The 22,365-nt window shown below is 51.0% G+C and overlaps 1 protein-coding gene, 1 long non-coding RNA gene and 1 other non-coding gene across 3 annotated transcripts in view; 2 read left to right on the forward strand and 1 right to left on the reverse strand.

The window, feature by feature from the left end:
* Positions 1-22,365, forward strand: part of LOC127037812 (zinc finger protein 333-like) — a 1,302,204-nt gene that overhangs the window by 578,737 nt on the left and 701,102 nt on the right. The gene's annotated exons all lie outside the window — the stretch shown is intronic.
* LOC127037876 (uncharacterized) overlaps positions 1-22,365 on the reverse strand; it is a 216,318-nt gene that overhangs the window by 152,358 nt on the left and 41,595 nt on the right. The gene's annotated exons all lie outside the window — the stretch shown is intronic.
* TRNAL-AAG (transfer RNA leucine (anticodon AAG)) lies at positions 9,198-9,270 on the forward strand. The gene has a single exon. It is a non-coding gene; the product is annotated as a tRNA-Leu (tRNA).

Raw genomic sequence — 22,365 nt, forward strand, 5'->3', positions numbered from 1 at the left:
TATTGCTAATAAATGTGGCATTTTGCCTTAATCCCCCTGAAAAGTTCCTGTACAGTACTTTGAGTACAACAGCGAGGGCCACAATACTCCAAAGAAAACAGCTGAGGACCAAAACCCCCAGGCCCTGCGGAAACACCCCCTACTCAGGACCTCCCGGCCTAGCGGAAACACCCCGCCCAGCCCTGCAGAAACAAACCCTCCTTCCCCAGCGCCGCCCCACCAAAACAGCTGTGGGTCAAAAAGGAAGGTTGGTGGTGGGGAGGTGTTACTTGATGTTAAATCAACCAGGGACTCCCAGCCAAAGAGGTGGCTGGGAGCCCTCAGGGTCAAATTAAAGGGCCTGGGGCTCTGACGACTGGGGGAACCCGGAGCTTTTCAGGGCTGGGGCAGGGATTTAAAGGTCCCAGAGCTCCTGCTGCTGAGGGGAGCCTGAGCCCTTGAAATCCCAGCCTCACTCCATCCGCTGGAGCTGCCGCCGGGATTCAAAGGGCTCTGTGCTGCCTGCAGCCACAGGGATCCCTGAGCCCTTTAAATTTCAGCTGCTGCCGGGATTCAAAGGGCTCTGGGCTGCCCGTGGCGGTGGGGAGCCCTGAGACCTTTAAACCTCAGCTGCGGCCGGGAATCTTTGCGAGCAGCCCAGAGCCCTTTGAATCCCAGCCGTGGCTGGCAGGCCGGCTTTAGGAAGTGCGGGGCCCAATTTGAACATTTTTGGCGGGGCCCCGCAGGGATGATTGGGGAAAAAAAAGCCTTTCAGTTCTTAACAACCGGTTCCCTATAAAAAGTTCTGCCACAGTATGTATTTTTTGTACCAGTAGGTTTACCATACGTCCGTATTTTCCTCCCGGATGGTGATTTAAGAACCAAAAAGCCTGACATGTCCGGGAAAGTACAGATGTATGTTAATCCTACCTAAAAGTTCTTTTTTAAAAAGATGGGTCTGAACTAGAAATGAGCTCTGCCACTCCCTTAGGGTGTGCTAGGGTGCACATGTGTGGGTCCCAGCTGCTCCCTGCCCATCTCATTGAAGCAGGTGTGCAGGGTCACTTCCCTGGGAACTGCAGGGCACCAGTGAACATGGGGCTGGCTGGAGGTGGGGGAGGGGGAGGATGCGAGAGGTAGGGTCTGGCTGCAGGCTGGGCAAGGGGTGTGGGGCAGGCTGGAGACAGGAGGTGTGGGGTGGGCTGGCTGGCTTCAGGCAGGGCCACAGGGAGGGTGCGGCATGGGTTGGCAGGGCTGGAGACAAAGGAGTGCGGGACTGGCTGGCTTCAGGCAGCGGGGTGTGACGGGTTGGCTGGAGACGGGTTGGTGCAGGGCTGAAGGCAAGGCAGGGGGTACGGGGTTGGCTGGAGACAGGGCAGGGGGTGCAGGGCTGGTGCGGGCAGGGCAGGCAGTGTGGCAGGGGCTGGCTGGAGACAGGGAAGGGGGTGCAGGGCTGGCTGGAGACAGGGGTTGGTGCAGGGCTGAAGGCAAGGCAGGGGGTGTGGGGCTGGCTGGAGATGGGCAGGCTGCAGGCAGGAACTGGTGCAAGCAGGGCTGGAGGTGCGGGGCTGGTGCGGGCAGGGGGTGCAGCAGGGGCTGGCTGGGGACGGGCTGGCCGCAGGCAGGGCAGGGGGTGCAGGTACAGGGGGTACAGCCCATCCTCTATGGTGAGTGCCTCCTCCTCCTCCTCCTCCCCCCTCTCCCACTAGGGTAGCAGCAGCAGCCTGGGGCTTGGGGGCTATTTCAAGGGCCCGGGGCGCCCCTGCTTTCACTGCCCCAGCTCTGTAAATAGCCGCGGGAACCCTGGGGAAACGGCAGGGCTCCAGTGGCTATTTAAAGGGCCGGGGAGGTAGAAGCAATGGGAGTCCTGGACTTTTTAAATAGCCCCCAGAGCCCCGCAGCCATACCCCAGGGCTCCAGCAGCAGGGCTCTAGTGGCAATTTAAAGGGCCTGGGGTTCCAGCCCCTGCTGGGAGCCCCAGGCCTTTTAAATTGCCCCCTGGGGAAACTGGGCCACCCTGGTACAGCGCACTGGCTTTTGCTGGTACTGGGGCTTGGGTGCGGGGTCCTCTTAGGAGCAAGGCCGATTCAAGGGAATTGGTTGAATTGGCCTAAAGCCGGACCTGGTGGCTGGGATTTAAAGAGCTCTGAGCTTCCCGCCCGCCTGCCCAGAGCTCTATAAATCCTGGCCGCGGCTGAGATTTAAAGAGCTCTGGGCTCCCTGCGGCTGCGGGCAGCTCAGAACCTTTTGAATCCCGGCCGCAGCTGAACTTTAAAGGGGTTTGGATTCCCCGCGGCTACGGGCAGCCCAGAGCCCTTTGATTCCCGGCTGCGGGACGCACAGTGAGACTTCACGGGCCGCACGTTGCCCGCGGGCTGTATGTTGTGCAGGCCTGGCATGGAGGGGCAAAATAGGTAAGAAATTTCCGTGGCCTGTCACTAGCAAATAGTAGCCACCATGGATCCTGCCAGAGGTGGCTACATCTTAGCACTGTGGGAAGCAACCCTTCACAGAAACCATTTGTCTTGTGGTTTGGGATACTTCTCAAGACATGCTGCACTCAGAGTGACCCCCTCATCCTGTGCCAGCTGGAGAAAAGAAAAGGGGCCAGCCAACTCTCCCACTACCAGCTGCGAACCACTGATCCCCAAACAGGGGGAGGCCTCTGGCTTTGATGTGTATTAAATATCAGGCTGGTCTCTTTCTTTGGCAAATATCTAACAGAGCTAAAAGAGGGAACAAATGATCCTCAAAGGAGAGGGGAAAGACAATCACTGGGAAATTTAATCCCCTGCAACATCCAGAATGGAGAGCGACTCAGGGCAACAGGTTCCCCTGAAGGAAGAAGTTTTTGGGATTTAGAAACATAAGGAACAGCACAAAACTTGAGAGGATTGTTAATTGACATTTGATAATGACACAGAGGGAAAGCCTGAGCTTTCAGATCAGTGTTCAGAAATGAAAGACAAAGGGTGGAAATCAGAGGTTTTGGATCCATTTTGCAAATTATAGAGAGGAAAGTGGAAAATCAGAGGGTTTTTATATCAGTTGTTGATAGGAGGTAAAATCTGAGTGTTTCACATGAATACTTGATAAATGAATAAAGAGGAAATGGGCAACATTTGCAAACATTTTGTGTTCAATAATCTGAGAAAAGGTGTAAATCTGAGATTTTCTTATTATTTTATAATTAGAGACAGGAAAATCTCAGGGCATATTCAATTAGAAATAGACAACTAGAGAGAAGTGGGGCAAATGTTTAGGTTATTTTATTTGAATCTTTGAGATTTGCAAAGAAATTGTGTCACAAACTGCATATTTGATAACATGAGAGGAAAACGCCAAGATCTGAGGGGAGAGAGTCACTTTCCTTTCAGGGCCCAGTGCTCCCTCCCCCTCCCCCTCCGGGGTCTCTCACTCACTGGGGGCTCCAGGCGGGGCTGGTGCGGTCAGAGCCTGGGGCTGCCTAGGGGGCAGGTCCCAGCTGGAGAAAATCCCCCCCCCCGGCCAGGATAGGAATGTGCTACTGGTAGCAGCCTGGGGCTGGACCCTCTCTATGGGGGACACTTGCTCCCCCCTCCCCTTCCTGGCCCTTCCCACGCCCTGTTGCCAGCAGAGAGTGGCCCCCCCAGCCCAGCCCAGAGGTGTCCCTGTCTCAGGACCCCCCCAGCCTCTGCCCATTAACCCTCTGCCCAGTTCAGAAATCACTCGGGGGATCCATTTCCCACCTACACAAGGACAAATCACTGCAGGTGAAAATGGGGGGAAACACCCCAAACCTGAGATCTGAACTGGCCATTGGCAAAGGGGACAGAAAATGGGGCACAATGGGGGGAGGGGAACAGGGAACTTCTCAGGGGTTTGAGGGAAGGGGGTGTCACCCTGGATGTTGCTTGTTGCTCTCTAGGGAGAAAGGGGGCAGGACAGGAGAGGAGGGGGGTCTCCACGGAGGGGGCAGTGGTAATTCCGAGGGGATCTCAGCCCTCCCTTTTTCTCCCCGCTCCTCAGGGGTCACCTGCTCTTCTCCCCTCGCCCCCCGGCCGTGTCCCGGCTGCACAGACATTTTCCATCCATCCCTTTCCCAGGTCTCCCCCCTCCGCAGCCCCCGCCCGACCCCACGCAGGGGCTGCTAGGTGTAATGCATGTTCAGTAGGGATTTCTCCCCTACTAATGCTGGGGTTTCCTTCTCCTATAGGTTAGTCTACTAATGATCTCATCTTGGTGCCATATGTGTCAGTTCATTGCCATGGCACTCGTGTGCTCAGACATCTGAGGATGCTCTATAGAAAAGCTCCTTGAGTGGGGTGATCCACAGGGAGTAGCTCAAAGCTCCAAAGTGCCTGGCCAGCGGCAGAACATTGGCACAGCAAGGGAGGGGTGTGGCAGTGACATCACAAAGGCCTTTTGCAGGACCTCACACTATTGGTCAAAGACTATTGGTGAGCAGGTGGTGACCTCACAGAGAGATCCTGACATCAGTCAGGGTCCAGGGGCTAGGGAAACCTCAGAGACCCCTGTGGCTTTGCTTCAGCAAGTCTCCTTCTCCAGGTCTCTGTCTGAGGACTGAGAGAGTATTAGGGTTCACGGACGTGAGCGCCAGGAGAAACCTCTTTCCAGTTTTCTCCTTCCCTTGTAGTGATTTTACTAGAAAACAGCCATCCCTGTTTAGAAGGTAAGAGCCTCCTGGAGGTGTGAAACCTGTTCAGTCTGATCCATCTGGTGAGAGTTGAATTCTAGGCATGGAAAACATGAGCTTAAGGAGGCAGAATTTTATTCCGCACCTGGGATTTTGTCCCTTAGAATCATGGGGACATTAGGGTTTGTCCTTTGTGTTTCACCTTTTCCTCCATCCACCTGTCCCTCCCTCCTTTCTCTTCATCTCTTCTTTTGTCCTTTCTCCTGTTCCCCTCCCAACACCAGGACGAGTGTGTGCGTGTGTGTTGCGGGGGAGTGCTCTGCAGCTCTCACTGTGGGAGTTCCACCCAAAAATGTGAGGCTGAAATAGTGCTCAGGCAGTCAGGGCTGGATTAACCTTTTGTTGGTCCTGGCACCAAACATATTTGTGGGCCCCAGTGTAGTCACTGTGGGCTCCGAGTGTGGGCCTGGTGGGGCAGTGCCATTGGTGCCTTCGTATACCCGGTACTGAACCTCAGAGACATTTTTCATTTTGATCACACACCTCTCCATGACTATATGCATTGCCATACACAGCTCCCTCAGCCCACGGGTTTTCTTATTGAGCTGTACACCCATGTGGGTTTACCAGTGTCCACAGTGAGCAGAACTTTCATAGTGACCAAGGAAACTCCCCACAGATTTATCTCTTTCCTCATTCAGACCTTCTCTAGCCATGTCTCCAGTACCCCCCCATGTCACCAGTCACTGCATGTGGTCCTAGTCTCAGCTCAAAGTCCTAAAGCCAGCAGACACCTGATCAGTTCTGACAGATCCCTCCCTCAGCCCCCATCCTGCCATGTGAGCAAGCCACCTGCAAACACCATTTCCCCAAAGTGAGGACTTAGCCCTTGGGAATCTGAAGACACCAGCGTCTCTCCCTCTGCTTCCATCTACATGCTAGTCTGCTACCTGGTCACCACCACCTCTCCCCATACTTGTTTCCTTTCTACTTTGGACATGCTCCCAACCAGCTGGAAGCTCCCTCTGCAAGCCTGACCTGCTTCTGCCTTCCCTGCTCCCCCGACATTCCTTTCCTACTGGTGACCTCTGTTCCTTGAGGTTAACTCCAGTGTCTTTAGGTGCTCTAGCTTAATGGCCCCAGGAGTCATAGAGCCACTTGTAACTTCTCTAGCTACAGCCATGAGGCAACTGCCAGAGGCCAGCCTTAGACAGCTGCAGCTACTAGCCGCAGGAGCGGAGGCAATGCCAAGGCTGAGCATGCTTGAACCTTGCAAGGGCAGCACTAGGGACTCTAAATCCTCAGCACTGGCCCTAGGCAGCTGCAGACTCTGGAGTTAGGCACTTTCCTCCTCTAGGTTCCTGCATGGTTACAGAACTGCAGTAAAGTGGAACAATTTTCAGCTTCTGTGATTGGAAGATGTCTGGATCCATCTAATAAGACTGTCCTACATAAATGAGGAAAGTTGAGGTGCCTTTATTATTCTTTTGTTCCATTCTTTGTTTCTATGGGGAATTTGCCAGTGCAATATCACTGTCTTCCTTTTAAACAAACAAAACTAAAAAAAAAAGTGTAATGGTTATTGAAAATAGCAATTCCAGCCCCAGTTAGCACTGGGAAGACCCCAACGTTTGTTGCTCAATTTTCTCCTACTTTTTCTACAGTAAATGACAGTGGATCAGCATATTTGATTTGGGAGAAATGAAGTAACAGCTGCCCAAATTGAGCTTGAGCACTCCTGATTTTGAGGTATTCAGATCTGGAAGGCAGGGGCTAGATTCCCTTTCTGAATATTAGATACATCTGGAAAGGAAAAGTCAATTTCTATTTTCATGGCTCAGAAGTGGAAATCCTCCTGTCCTGTATCTGAAGCTGTCCAGGTCCAGTAGAGCCTCCCCTACCTTACTTACCCTTTTACCTTCTGGTGGGATCCACATACCTCCCTTTGTCCAGCTTCAGATAGAGAGGGGCCCTGTCCAGTTAGTCCACCCAGTTCCATCTTTGGGGGCTGCCAGGCGAGGTCACACCAGCATCCCTAAGCCCGTCTGGGGAAGTCTTCTGAGGGTGCTACCTGGGCCAAAGCCTTCTACTCCTTGGTCACACCTCTTCCCTATTCACAGGTGGCACCCGCTTCTAGCAGCCAGCCCCCCAGCCACAGCAAGCTGCAGCGCATGGAGTCTCACAGCTTCCCCCCTCCCTTTCCTGTTGATAGCAGCCAAGGGAATGCTGGGAAATGTTCCTTCTCTGCTCCAAGGTAGGGAGCTGGCCAAGGAACTATTGCTCCCAGGGCCCTGTTCGGTCTCAGCTCCCCTACTGAATCCAGGCTGCTCTGAGGCTCCCTTCCTGCAGAGAGGAGGAAGTTACTGTTACAGGTCCTTTCAAAGCTTGGGCCTAGCACTATGGCACCATGTCAAATCCAGTACTGCTCCCAATTCTATCCAGCTCTGCTGCTGGCAGGATCCCTTCCCATTCTTTTTGTTTCCTGCCTCCCCTCCAAGGAGAAGCTCTGCATTGTTCCTGTGTGGGGAATTGAATCCAGGCTGCCTGGGTAAAAGCCAAGAATCCTAACCACTAGACCACATGGGACTTCCATAACACATTTACATGTTCATATTCAATAACACAATTAAACGTAGCCATTCAAAGTAGCCATTTAAAAGAAGCCATTCAAAAAACTTCAAAAACAGACTTCAAAGAGAAATTGCAGAGTTACAACTGATCTGCAAACTTAACACCATTAATTTGAGCTTGAAGAGGGACTGGGGTGACTGGCTCACTACAAAAGCAATTTTCCCTCTCTTGGTATTGACACCTCCCTGTCAATTACTTGGAGAGAGCCACATCCACCCTGACTGAATTAGCCTTCAACACTGGTTCTCCCCTTGTATGGTAACTCCCTTTACATCATGTTCCAATATATATTTATGCCTCTATCTGCAATTTTCACTCCATGCATCTGAAGAAGAGGGCTTTTTACCCACGAATGCTTGTGTCCAAATAAATCTGTTAGTTCTTAAGGTGTCACCGGACTCCTCGTTGTTTTTGTGAAATAAAAGCAAAATGCACTCTAAGCTGATCTTAACCCTTTCAATGCCCTTAAAAAATTTAGATGCTTCTCACCACAGGCCGGCTGGTGGCTTTTCAGCCAGGCTCTCCCCTTTCATCAGCGCTTCAGTTGCTTGGTGTGGGGGTGTCTGTAGATGTAGGTGGACGAGAGAGAGACAAAGCATGGCAAATGTCTCTGCTTTTATCATGTCCTTTCTTCCCTCTTGGCTTTGCTCCCCCTTCAGAGTCAGGTGAGCATCACTGCGTCTCTCCAAGCAAGTCTGAGCAATTCCCCTGGGGTGTCCTCTTGCAGGTAGGTGATTGCACTGTAGCTCCCTTACTGAACAATGGCTGTTGATGGGTTGTTTGACACCCTGTCCGGGTGTTGGTTACTTTCCTTGCTGTTGTCACTGGGGAGCTAATATTTGGCTGACTCCCCCACCTTACAGCATAGTGACAACCACACTGCACAATTCTCATAACTTCATATGCATGAATGGTAAACATCTATGGGTAGAGAAATGACTTTCAGCAGATCATATCCTTTCCCCTGATGCCTTACAAGGCATGCTCTGTATATAAGATCACGATTATATGAAAATGAGGAATATGGGGGTTACAGCACGCTCCCCCAAAGGTACAGAATGTCACACTGAGATTCTATTTTCATTTGTTATGTAACAGCATTAAAGAGATCCAATGACTGACCAATGGCATTTTCAAGTGCTAAAATAGCAAGCGCTGTTGGTCTCTCATTGGCCATCAGCGACTGAAGATACGGTTTAATGAGCCAGAGCTTCAAGGCGAGGGTGGCTCTGTCCACTGCCTTCCGTTGCGCTGCTGGGCACCAAGTCCCTGGCGGTCAATATGTGAAGCTGGGAGAAGAGAGTGGGGTGGCAAGCGGTGGTAGAACTTTTGCCACCAGGGTCTAGCTGTCTAACTTCCTCTTCGTACTGCTGGGCCCCCGTTGCCTTCAGGTAACACAGGAACTAAGGCAGGAATAGGGTGAGGAAGCTAGTAAAGCCGATCAAGGAAGGCAAAAGTTAATCTTATCTTCATGGGCAGCTCGCAATGACGTCCTTTTTCTGTGCCACAGCTGACAACAACATCCCAGACAGAAAAGTAACAGGCCAAAAAGAAACCTAGCCGCTGCTGAAACAGTTCAGTTGGGAGCGTGCTAGACTAACAGGCTCTTCTATCCTCCTTTATGCACGGGCGGGATGTTTTCTGAGAGTGCAGCAGTTCCTTTAACTGCCACAAGACCCTCATTTCAGGCTATGCAGCTGGAAAAGACAGCATGGGCTTCTGCACCGAGTTGGCCCACCTGACCTTTCATTCTTCTCTTGCTCTTTGTCAGCAAGGAGAAGAAAAAGAAGCTCTCCCTCAAGCTGGAGTCACACGGGCGAGGTAAGGATGACTTCCTGAGTGCTGGCTCCAGTCCTCTGCTCTGCCAGCTGACCTATCGAGGGGCTACCACCACATTCTCTAGATTTGTCCATCGGTCTGTGCCAGAGTGAGCAACAGCCAAGTAGGTGGAGTTTCTGTAGTGTAGTGGTTATCATATTTGCCTAAGATGCAAAAGGTCCCTCGTTCAAAACCAGGCAGAAACATGCTGGCTTCCTTTTCCCAGATCCCCTTGTTGTTCAGAAAGGCCACTCCTCCTATTGGCCTGTCCCTGGGATAACTCCAACCCCTGCATGACAGAGGATGCTGACAGCAGTGGAGAAAGCACCTTGGTGTCAGGCTGGAGAACCTAGAGTAGTTAGGCCAGTCACCATTTGGAGGCTTGTGGCTTGGCCACCTCTGCTGTTGGAGGTTGGCCTATAGAGGCTGTCACTTCCTGCTGGGCTCCTTTGCGTGACTGGCCAAAGGAGGAAGTGAGGCAGGAATGGGGCAATAGAGGAAAGTTGAGCTGAGGAAGGCAGGGAAGAAGCTGTGCGGCTAAGTGGGGTTAGTAGAGAACCACCCTTCATTCTGCAAAGCCTGGGGAGGTGCGGTTGGCTGCTGGGAGGTAGAATCCTGTGCCTGCCTCTTGGCTTCCCAGGGATGGCTACTTGCAGCCCAGGAGAAGCGGGGTTCTGGGTGAAAGGAAAACAAGCAAAGCTGAGTCCAAGTGGAGAATGGCGGCTCCTTTATGGCCAACCTGGGGGCGTGACTGATGGTTTTAGAGGTGGAGGCTGGGCTGGCTGTGAGCAACTGGGATCCAGGAAACTCCCACCTGCCCTTCTGAGGGCTGAACCCATGGAGGTGCGGTTGGCTGCTGGGAGACAGACCCCTGTGGCTGCCTGTTGGCATCCCAGGGATGGCTACTTGCAGCCCAGGAGAAGCAGGGTTCTGGGGGGAAGGAAAAGCAGCAATGGTGAGGCTGAGTGGGCTCCTTTCTGGCCGAGATGGTGGACTGTGGTGAGTCTGGGAGTTGCCTGTAAGCCATAAGTGGACGTAGTGCAGTGAAAACTGCTGCTCCATTCTGGCCGACCTGGGGGCACCATGGATGACTTGGGAGTGGGGGCAGGGCGCTGCCTGTCAGCAAATGGGATCCCGGAAGCCCCAGCCTGCCCCTCCAGGGGCCGAGTCTTCTTCTCTCCTGCCATGGGGAGCCCGACTTTAAGCCTGCCCAGTATGTGCAGCAGCTCGAGCATTAAGCCTTCCTGTGTGCATAACTGAACTACGCCCTAGTGTAATAAGGTGTAAAGTTTAGAATGTGAATTTATCTTTAATTTCCATGGTAATTTACTTTGATCTTTTATTCTTACCACTTATAATCCTTAAAACTCCATCTTTCTGTAGTTAATAAATCTGTTTTATGCTGTACTTAAACTGGTGTATTTTGCTTGAAGTTCTTAGGAAATCTCAGCTCCATTACAAGGCTGGTTCATGTACTATTCACAGTGAGGGAGGAGTGGACCCTGTGTAATAAACTCACACTGATCAGGCTTCTGATTATGGCAAGATGGTATGATCCAGGGTTGCAAGGCTGCAGAGCTGTGGGGGGGTGACTCTCTATCATTAGTGTTATGAGTGGCTGCAGAAGCATTCATGTAATTCAGTTGGCTGTGTCCCTATCTACGGATGTCTGTGTAAGTGCAATATCTGCCAGAGATTCACAGCTTGTCTCAGCATCACATGTGTGAGAGGGAGTCCAGGTGGTGGGACAAAGGGCTCAGGGGTCCCATTGTTCAGGTTGCATCCCATAGATCCCATCACAGACTTTCAACAACCACAGCGGGTGCTCACTGAGACAGAGAGAGAGAGATGCCAAAATAGTGATCTCCAGTGCCTGCAGACACCAAACTATCAGAAATTCTGTGCACAGAGAAGACCCTGCTAGTGGAAAATGCCTTTGAAAAAGACCCTTCTGTCCCCAGCTGTGGTCGTACAGTGCTCAGTGCTCTGCGTTGTGGCCTCAAGAGCCATGGATGCAAGTTGAGTTACGATGACCTTTTCCTTGTCTCCACATTTCTTAGGTGCCTCTTCCAACACTTGTCAGAAAAAATGACCGGTTTCTTTTGGAAGCATTTGCATTGCAAGGCAGAGGCAGTCTTCTCTGCTTCTTCAAAAGATTGACCAAAAAGTGGGAGGAGTGGACACATTTGGCAAGGCACCACTGGGTTCTGCATCTCTAACCTCCACTTTACCTGGCAAGTGCCTCTGGGACTTTTCTCCCAGCTGCTCCATTTTTCATCAGTGACAATCAAAAGGAAGACGACATTACATCTGTGTGTGGACATCCCCAGTGAATCACAAGGACATGTGGTGCAGGCTTTTATGTTGCAACAATTGCAGTCAAAGCAACCACCATGCCAATGCCAGTCACAGCAGCCTTTTCATCAACTCCAGGCTTGTGATTTGATTCTTTCCAACGTTTCTCTCCAAAGCAGCCTTTTCCTTAGCAAGTAATGACTTGGATACCAAGGGAGGTCTCTTCTGTTTCCTAGAAAGACACAGGAAAATGTGAGCAGAGGAGACAAAAGCCATACAACAAGGCACCACTGGGAGTTGAGCCCAGGATCTCCTGTTTACTAGACAGGTGCTTTAGCCAGCTAAGCCAAGGTGCCTGCCTTGATAAAGTACTTGCAACTGTTCCTTTTGATGGTCCAGGACAACACCTGCAAATTCCAAACTACAGACATTCCCCATTTCCCTCAAGACTTGCAAGGAAGAACTGGCAGGCCAAGCCAGGATCTCCTGGTTAGTACGAAGACACTTCAGCCAGCTCTTCCCAAAGATCACTATCTAGAGACCTTTAAACAGCCTCTGTAGATGTTCACTGACAAACAGATGCCAAAATAAAGTTCTCCACTGCCTGCAGCCATCACACTATCAGGAGTTCTGTGCACAGAGAGGCCCCTGCTGGTGGAAAAGGCTTTGGTAGAGACTCTTCTGAAACCAGCCTGTGCTCATATACTGTTTAGCACTTTGTGTTGTGACTTCAGCATCCACAGATGCCAGTTGAGTTGGGGGACATTTTTCCTGTCTCCACATTTGTCTAATGGCTCCTTTCAACACTTGCCACCAAAAAGACTTGTTTCTTTTGCAAGCAATGTACAGCTAGGCAAAGGCAGTCTTCTCCATTTCCTCAGAAGATCACCAAGCTGTGGGGAGAGAAGACACATTCAGCCAAGCTGGATGCTGAATCTCCTCTTTATTCAGCAGGTGTCTGTGAAGGACATAAATCTCCACCTTGTAGATGGCAAGAATAGGAGTTTATTACACACAGCACTGGCAGAGTGTCACCTTGCTTATTAGGCTCAGAGACACTCTAAATTGATTAAAATAGAACATATAGATTTTCCATGGGTGGGGGAAAGTGACGGGGTAGGGAGTTCCAAACTCTGGGATAGGTTTTGCTGCAAGACATGATAAGCACAGTAGCCAAAGGTTAACAGGTTATATAATGTCTCCACCCATGGTCTCAAGTTAGCAAGTTAACATTTCATGAATACTTTGATAAAATGTTATTAGTATAAAATATCTATGCTGAATTCTGATTTGAGGTCCATAGGAAAGGAGCAACTCCTTTGATTGTCCTCCAGGTACATTCCTAGGGGTTAAAGCAAAGAAACAGTGAAAGTATATGGCAATAAATATTGTTTACTGTGTGTCTTAAGGCAAGGCATTGGTCCCTGGGAAGGGAGGTGGAAGGATGCCATATCTTATACTGACATCTGCCAACTTTTCATAAACTCAAGGTTGGATCTCTGGGAAGAACATCTCCCTACAGAAGAGACTTACACAATAGGAACAGGGATTCTTTGTTCAATCTGCAGCTTTGAATAAGACACAATGATTTACTTCTTAGCTCCAACACCTGGCAATTTGCTGACCAAGCTTATCTTAGCAAGCAAGGCTTTCTGTTTACCCCAGCTTTCTTTTAGCTGATCACTATTTACTAGGCTTCTGGTCCCTTGATTATACTCTGGACTTTGGGTCTGGAAAAGAGCTGGGACAATCCATAGACCAGGTTGTTATATAAAATGCACATGAATTTTAACCCTTCACATACAGTAATGGCAAAGTTCTTGGTTCTGGCTTGTAGCAGTGATGGAATAAACTGCAGGTTCAAATCAAGTCTCTGGAGTCCATCCACAGCTGGGATGGGTCATTCAGTCCTTTGTACAGAGCTTCATTTTGTAGCAAAATCCCTTCAGAGGTACAAAGCAGGATTGAAGACAAGATGGAGACGAGGCATCAGCCTTTTACAGTCTCTTGCCATTTGGTCTTTGCTTTCTTTGTCCCAAGGACACTCTATCCAGCACGTGGCATAGAAAAACCTTTGAGTTTTGTCCATAGGCAGGTCCCTGCATACCTTGCTGAGCCACAAGACGTATCTGCCTTCTCTCAATGGGTTTATTGTAGAGCTGATGGTCCTTAATGGGCCATCAAGCAGGCTAGGCAGAACTGACACCAACTTGTCTGGCTGGGGTGTTCCTCGGAAACATAGCACAAGTTTGAATACAGACAGCATAGAGCCAATATTCATAACCTCAACTACAAAATTGATACACATCTAGAGATAGCATAATTATAATCAGCCAATCAGAACCTTTCCATAGACCCCTTTCACGACAACCTTTCAATCATATAGGCTGCAAATACAGAACCGTGGTCACAATGGTGATCTCTAAAGTTACAGATTATGTCAATAACATCACAGGAGGTGACACGGCATCAATGAGACTGATATTGGAATACTGCCTCCAGTTTTGGTGTCCTCATTTGAAAAAGATACTGTGAAATTGGAGCTGGGGCAGCAAAAAGCCACCAAAATGTTCTGAGGGCTGGAGAAAAATGCATTCTAGTGAGCTATTGAAAGAGCGCCACCTGTTTAGCTTATCAAAAGAAGATTGAAAGGTGACTTCACTGAAGTGTTGAAGTGCCTTAATGGAGAGAAAAGATTGGGTATTAAAGGGCTCTTGAATGGAGCAGAGAAAGACATAACAAGACCCAATGATTGGAAGGTGAAAAGAGACAAATTCATGTTACAACTAAGCCCCAAATAGTCAACAGCGAGGATGATTCACCACAGGAACAAGCTACCAAGGAAAGTGGTGGATTCTCCATCCCGTGATGTCATTCAATGAAGACTAGATGCCTTTCCCCCAAAAGTAGCTATTGTGTCATGCAGGAGGCCTGTGATATGCAGGGGGTCTGATTAGATTCTCTAATGGTCTCTTCTGGCCATAAAGTCGACTAATTTCTGGAACACTGAGTGTAGCATTGGGAGCAGCGTCTGATGTTTTCCTGTCTAGCCGGCTTGCTGCCTAGAACGAACGCCCCTTGAGTGGGGTGTCCACAGGGAGTAACTCAAACCTCCAAAGGGCCTGGCCAGAGGCAGGATATTGGCACATCAAGGGAGGGGTGTGGCAGTGACATCACAAAGGCCTTTTTCAGGACCTCAGACTATTGGTCCAAGGTGATGGGGGGTGGTGACCTCACAGAGAGATGCTGACATCAGCCAGGCAGGACAGGGGCGAGGGGCCAGGGAAACCTCAGAGACCTCTGTGGCTTTGCTTCAGCAAGTCTCCTTCTCCAGGTCTGTCTTTGAGGACTGAGAGAGTATTCGGGTTCACGTACATGAGCACAAGGAGGAATCTCTTTCGAGTTTTCCCCTTCTCTTTTCCTGATTTTACTAGAAAACAACTGTCTCTGTTTAGAAGGTAAGAGCCTTCTCGAGGTTTGAAACCTGTTCAATCTGATCTATCTGGTGACAGGACACTTCCCTTCCCTGTACCTCAGGCTCCTCCCCATCTGTCCCATGGGAACAGGGACAATTCTCGAGCTCTGGGCGGTCGTGAGCCTGAGTGAGATAAGGGGCGTTAAAGCCCTCTGTGAAGGAGAAAGGGGAGTGGTCCCAAAATATGGCAATTCGGTGCCCTTGCAATGCCCTATGGAGGCAGGACAGGGGTGAGGGGCCAGGGAAACCTCAGAGATCCCTGTGGCTTTGCTTCAGCAAGTCTCCTTCTCCAGGTCTCTCTTTGAGGACTGAGAGAGTATTCGGGTTCACGGACGTGAGCGTCAGGAGGAACCTCTTTTGAGTTTTCTCCTTCCCTTGTAGTGATTTTACTAGAAAACAGCCGTCCCTGTTTAGAAGGTAAGAGCCTCCTGGAGGTTTGAAACCTGTTCAGTCTGATCCATCTGGTGACAGGTGAATTCGAGGCATGGAAAACAAGAGCTTAAGGAGGCAGGATTTTATTCTGCACCTGGGATTTTGTTCCTTAGAATCACTGGGGACATTAGGGTTTGTCCTTTTTGTTTCACCTCTTCCTCCATCCCTTCCCTCCCTCCTTTCTCTTCTCTTGCTTCCTTTGTCCTTTTACCTGTTCCCCTCCCAACACCAGGAGGGAGGGGGAGAGAGAGAGTGTGTGTGTGGTTTTTTTTAGTTTTTTGCAGGGCAGTGCTCTGCAGTTCTCACTGTGGGAGGTCTACCCAAAAATGTGAGGCTGAACTAGTGCTCGGGAAGTGATCCCCACCGGTGACCTGGGCCATCCTTTGGGCTATCTGGTGAGATCCCTCAGCCTCCCCTCCTCAGTCTCTAGCCGGATTGGCTGAGCAGGGGGTTATTGACAGGGAGGAGACTCAGGTCCTTGTTTTTCTCTTTATAAGTCAAAGAGATGTTTGTGTTTCATGAATTTTGCCGCTTCTCTGCATTAGTTGTCTCTGAGCAATTCATGATTCTCTCTAACATTGCAGTTCTCCTCAAATACTTGCTGAATAGTTACTGTCACTCTTGTTGGTCTGGAGCTCATCTGAGAGCACTTTATTCAGGTCATTCAGTGTCTGAAATTCAAGATCCAATGGGTAGTTTGAAAATCAGGGCTCTTGGGTCCTATTCCCAACTCTGCCTCTGACTGGCTGTGTGACCTAAGACAAGTCAATTCTCCTTTCTCAGCCTTAGCTTCTCCCTCTTTCAAGTAGAAATAATAATGATCCGCTTGCACCTACCTGACGGTGGGTGGAGGATGGGGATCCATTGGAGAGTGTCACTAGGAGTAGGGCATAATATGAGGTCTCCTATCACGTTTACTCAGAGCAGATTAACACGTAATAGAATAGCTGAAATAGTCTATTTTATTTGCATTTTTTTATTTTGAAATTGTTAAGAGCAGCAATGACTTAGCTCAGACTGAAGCATCTTATCTAATGTTTGAGATCTAAGTGTCTCCTCTTTGTGTGCGAGTAGACAATTTAACACACTGTGATGAACAGGAGATGCTTTTGTTTTGCAATACAATATTTTTGCAAAGAACTTTCATCCCACTTGTTATGATTTTGAGAAAAAAACCGGATTAGCCTGAATGGGATTTTCTGACAGAAATGGATTCAATGAAATTTCCCCACCATCTCGATTCCTGGGCTCTATCCCTGCCTCTGGGGGGGTTTATTGCCTGTTAGAACAGGAGTCAGGACTGGTGGCTTCTCTTTCTGGCTCTGCCACCGCCTTACTGTGTAGGCGCTTGGGTAGGTCACTTCCCTTCTCTGGACCTCAGGCTTCTCCCATCTGTCCAATGGGAACAGGGACAGTTCTCGAACTCCCGTCAGTTGTGAGCCTGAGTGAGATAAGGGGCGTTAAAGCCCTCTGTGAAGGAGAAAGGGGCGTTTCACAGTGTTTAGCACCGAGGAATTCTAAAGTTTGCTAAAATGTCTAGTCTGTGGAAACAAGAAATGGTCGCGGCCAATCTTTAACCACTGCCTTTTTAAAAGCCCATTCAGGGATGTGAGTCCCTGTCTTTTAGGTACCTGGGGTTCTTTGCCAGTAGGAGAGAAGAGGTTCCTGCCTCCATTTTTGTGGCCTTAACAAACCAGGTGTTGTGCCCCAGTTCTCGTCTGAGATCCCTGAAAAAGAACATCTTCCCATCCATGAACAAGACAGGACCTTTCTCTAAAAGGGGAACAAAGAGACCCTTGGGACTTACAGACTAGCTAGCCTCACTGCCACAGCTGGAGAGATCCTGCAATACATTCTTAAACACTCAGTTTGTCAGCAGCACCTACAGGATCATTTGGTTCTTAGGACTAGTGAGCATGGATTTGTCAAGAACAAATCATTCCAAACGAATCCTCTTTCCTTCTTTGGCAGGGTTCCAGGCCTGGTGGAGGTGGGTAAACAGTAGATGGGATCTAGCTTGGGGTTACTAAGGGTTTTCACACAGTCCAGCAGGACATTCTCACAAGCGAACGAGGGAAATGCAGTCCAGCTGCAATCAGTGTAATGTGGGTGCAGAGCTGGTTGAAAGCCCAGACTCCAGGAGCCCTTCTCCAGATTTGGCTGTCCAACGGAGAGGGCTTACCTAGTGGGTCCGGCAGGGATCAGTCTGCGGTCCGGTAGTATTGAATATTTTCATGAATGATTTGGAAAATGCAGTGGAGAGCATGCTTCTAAAATTTGTAGCTGACATCAAGCACTTAGGAGCACAGAATTGGAATTGAAAACGCCCTTAATAAATTGGAGACTTGGTCTTCTTGAGCCAAACTCCATGGCTGGGCCCCTCTCTCTAGACTGGGCTGAAGTGAAACCCCAGAGCCAAACACTCCTCCTGGGCAGTTAGCTCCTCCCTTGAATGGTCTGATTCTGCTTAGCACTGTCAGAGCAGCTTTGGCTGGGAGATTCTCCCAGCAGTTTCCAATAGCGGGAAACTATGAAATCCCCATTTGACTGCTGGGGATAGAGCCCTAGAGTGGGGAGGAACTTGCCCAAAGTCCCCCAGGAAAAGGAAAACAACCAGCAGTGGAACCAACAGGAAACCCAGCAATGGAACTCAGGAGTCCTGGGGGTGTTCTAGGGTGACCAGATGTTCCGATTTTATAAGGACAGTCCGAATTTTGGGGTCTTTTTCTTATTTAGGATCCTATTACCCCCCACCCCGTCCCTATTTTTCATATTTGCTGTCTGGTTCCCTAGGTTGTGCACATGTGTGGGTCCCAGCTGCTCCCTGCCCCCATCATTGAAGCAGATGTGCAGGATTACTGCCCTGGGAACTGCAGGGCACCAGTGGACATGGGGTTGGCTGGAGGTAGTGTCTGGCTGCAGGCAGGACAAGGAGTGCGGGGCTGGCTGCAGACAGGACGTGCAGGGCTGGTGCAGGCTGGGGGAGTGTGGGGGCTGGCTGGCTTTGGGCAGGGCCACAGGGGGGTGTGGCATTAGTTGGCTGGAGACAGGGCAGGGGGTGTGTCGGGCTGGCTGCAGGGCTGACTGCAGGCAGGGCAGGGAGGATGCGGCTGTGTGGGCAGGGCAGAAGGTGCAGGGCTGACTGGAGACAGAGGCTGGCTGCGGGCAGGGCAGGGCAGTGGGTGCAGGGCTGGCTGCAGGTAGGGCATGGGGCAGGGCCGGTGCAAGGATGTTTCATGCCCTAGGTGAAACTTCAATCTTGCGCCCTCCTCCCCTGCACCCCCACCCTGAGGCGCCCCACCCATGGCAGCTCCCCCCTCCACCCTGAGGTGCCCCTCTTGTGGCAACCTCCCCGCTCTGCCCTGTGGCACCCCCCCTTGCCCCAGCTCACCCCTGCTCTGAGCATGAGTACCCCAAGTACGCCATGGCAGCTTCACTTCTCCTGCCTCCCAAGCTTGCGGTGCCTAAGCCTGCCAGGAGTCAAGCACCATCCTCTGAGCCACAGCAGCCCTGACAGCTGACAATAGAGGCACCTTAACCCCTGAGTTCCTTCAATGTGTCCCCCTCCGGGATCCAGCTCCGATCTCCAGATACTTGGGGTATGTCTATACCAGCTGCCGAATCGGTGGACAGCGATCGATCCAGCGGGGGTCGATATATTGCGTCTAGTGTAGATGCAACACATCGAGTGTCTCCTGCCAACTGCTGTACTCCATCATATCTGACAGACGTGTCTGGACGGAGGCCTGAGGCTGGGTACTTTAAGGGAACTGCGTGGTTTAAACTTCTAAGTAACCAGTGAGGTACTACAGAAGCTGTTTCGTGCTGGCTTGGTAAATCTAAGTATTGAAATAACCAGCAGCGTTTGGGATTTGTCTGCCCTGTTTTGTTTGCAGTTCACCCTGATTGAGTGACCTCAGCTGGCTCCCATGGGCAGCAATATCACACCTACATCCAGGCTGTAGGGATCTGGGAGATCTTAGCTGCCTTGGGTGCACAGATACCTAAGTCCAGGCTGTACGGGTCCCTGGGGGGCTTAGAGAGTTTTTGGGGGGACACAGATACCAATCTCCAGGCTCTAGGGGTCCTTAGGGGGTTCGTGGGGTGTACATATTCCTACATCCAGGCTGTAGTGGTACCGGGGGGCTTAGGGGTTAGTGGGGCCAGAGATACCTACATCTAGGCTGGAGGCATCCTAGGAGTCTTAGGAGATTTGTGGGTGCCCAAGATACCTATGTCCAGGCTGTAGGGGTAGCAGGGAGTCTTAGGGGTTCGGGTGGGCACAGATACGGATGTCCAGGGTGTATCAGTCCTGGGGAGGTTAGAGGTTTCATGATGGGCACAGAGATCTACGTCCAGATTGTAGATGTCTCTGGGGGGTTAGGGGAGTTGTGGGGGTACAAATACCTACGTCCAGGCTGTAGGGGTTCCTGGGGGATTAGTGGGTTTCTGAGGGGCACATATACCTATATGCAAACTGGAGTGTCCTGGGGGGCTTCTGGAGTCTATATGGGGTACAGATACCAATGTAGTGGCTGTTTAGGTCCCTGAGGGGCTTAGGGGGGTTGTGGGGAGAAACAGATACCTAAGTTCAGGCTGGAGGGGTCTCCGGGGGTCTCCGGGGGTCTTAGGTGTTTGGTGGCAGCCACAGATAAATACGACCAGGCTGCAGGGGTCTTGGAGGGGCTTAGGGTCTGTCACGGAGTGTGGGGGAGTCTGGTCCTGCACCCCTCCTCCTGGGACTCACAGTGACTCTCAGCCAGCCAGTAAAACAGAAGGTTTTTTGGCCAGCAGGAGCAAAGGATACAGCAGAGCTTTTGGGCACAACCAGGACCCCTCAATCGAGTCCTTCTGTGGGTTCAGGAAGCTTAGTTCCCAGTTTGGGAATCCCTGAATTCCAACAACCCAGCTCCAAACCAAAACTGAACTCACTCCCTCCAGCCGGCCCCTTCCTATGTCCAGCTTCCCGGGCAAAGGTGCTGACCTCCTCCCCCCTGCCTCGCTCAGGTTACAGGCTGAGCACTTGTCCGGTCCTAAAGTCACCCCCTGCTCTCCCATCCCCCACACAGACAGACCCCTCTCCATCACAGTAATGCACAGAGCATTTCCCGCATGCAGCAATAGTGACACCGAGTGGCAACGCAGGATAATGCACAGAGCATCACACCTGTGTAGAGGCTGTAGAGCTCTCTCGGGGGCTTAGGGCTTGTGGGGGGCACAGATAGCTACGTCCAGGCTGGAGGCATTCCGTTGTGGATTAGGGGCTTCATGAGGGACACAAATATCTACGTCTGGGCTGGAGAGGTCCCTGGATGGCTTAGGGAGTTGTGGTGAACACAGATACATACATCCAGGCTGTAATGGTCCCTGGGGGTTTAGGGAGTTGGTGAGGGGCACAGAAACCTACGTATGGTCTGGAGGGGTCCCTGGGGGACATAAGGGGTTATGGTTGCACAGATACCTACGTCCCGGTTGGAGGGGGCTCTGGGGAGCTTAGCGGGTTTGTGTGGCATACACACACCTACAACCAGGCTGGTGGGGGCCCTATGGGTCTTAGGGTTTTTGTTGTGGGCAGAGATACCTATGTCCAGGCTGGAGAAGTTCTGGGGAGGGCTTAGGGGGCTCCTGGAGGTCACAAATGTCTACATCCAGGCTGGAGGGGTTATGGGGGTATTAGGGAGTTGTGGGGGGGCACAGATACCTATTTCGAGGCTGTAGGGGTCCTGGGGTTGCTTTGGGGCATTTTGGGGTACAGATACCTATGTCCATGCTGTAGGGGTTTCTGGGAGGATTAGTGTGTTCACGAGGGTGCACAGATACCTATGTCCAGGGTGTAGGGATCTTGGGGGGGTTAGGGTTTTGTGGGGGGCACAGATACCCTCATCCAGGCAAGAGGGGTCCTGGGGGCCTTAGGGGTTCATGTTTGGCACAGATACCTGCGTCTAGGCTGGAGGCATTCCGGGGGGTTTAGGGGGGTTGTGGGGGCACAGATAACTATGCTGAGGCTGGAGAGGTCCCATCGTGGCCTATGGGGGTTGTAGGGGGCACAGATATCTGCGTCTAGGCTGGAGCAGTTTGGGGGGTCTTAGGAGGGTTGTGGGGGCACAGATACTTATGTCCATGCTGGAGGGGTCCCGTTGTAGCTTAGGGGATTCGTGGGGTCAGAGATCCCTATGTCTAGGCTGGAGGGGTCCCGTGGGTGATTAGGTGTGTTGGGGGGGAACAGATACCTACGTCCCGATTGTAGGGGGCCCTGGATAGCTTAGGCGGTTTGTGAGGGTCACAGATACAAACATCCATGCTGTAGGGGTACCGAGGGTCTTTGTGGGGCTCTGGGGGTCACAGATAGCTACCTACAGTCTGGAGGGGTCCTGTGGGTCTTAGGGCGTTTGTGGGGCATAGAAGATGCCTACATCTGGGCTTGTGGGTTCCCTTGGGGGCTTAAAGGTTTGTGGGGAGCACAGATACCTTTATCCAGACTAGATGGGTCCCGGTGGGATTAGGGGGTTGTGGAGGTCACAGATACCTATGTAAGCAGAAGTTGGATGAACTCTACCCTGACATCTGGTGGTGAATTATGTCGAGTGTGGAAAAGAATTTCGGGAGCTGATCGTGTTTGCATAGACACACTCACCCCGCCTGACATGACCACGGCAGTCTGGGATGGTTGCTTTGGCAGCTGTGGTATTCCCAGTTTATTTGTTGTTGGGGCGTGAGATGAGGAGTGTTGTCAACCTGATTGTATGGATGAGGAACTGTGAAACTGCTTTGAGACAGGGATTCTCACCATCAACTGAGTGGCACTCGCTAGACAAGGGAGTGGGCTCCTTGGGTGAGTCAAAAATACTAATTGCACCTTTTTCTCTGTTTACAGATGAATAGCAGAGCTGATTTTTGATTCTCTTAAGAATTGGAGTGCCAGGTTCCTGAGCTGAAAGCACTAAAGAGTTGTGCTAACTAGTGGGGGAGTCTGAAGCTATATTGCAGAGCAGAGTAGCTAATGGAGAGAAGTAGTTTGTGGGATGGTTGGAGTGGCCCATGGAGTAAGGTGAGCAGAGCAGTTTTTGGGGACAGCTAGGTCAGATCACAGGACGGCTGG

This window comes from Gopherus flavomarginatus, chromosome 20, assembly GCF_025201925.1.
Source record: "Gopherus flavomarginatus isolate rGopFla2 chromosome 20, rGopFla2.mat.asm, whole genome shotgun sequence".
Taxonomy (NCBI): domain Eukaryota; kingdom Metazoa; phylum Chordata; order Testudines; family Testudinidae; genus Gopherus; species Gopherus flavomarginatus.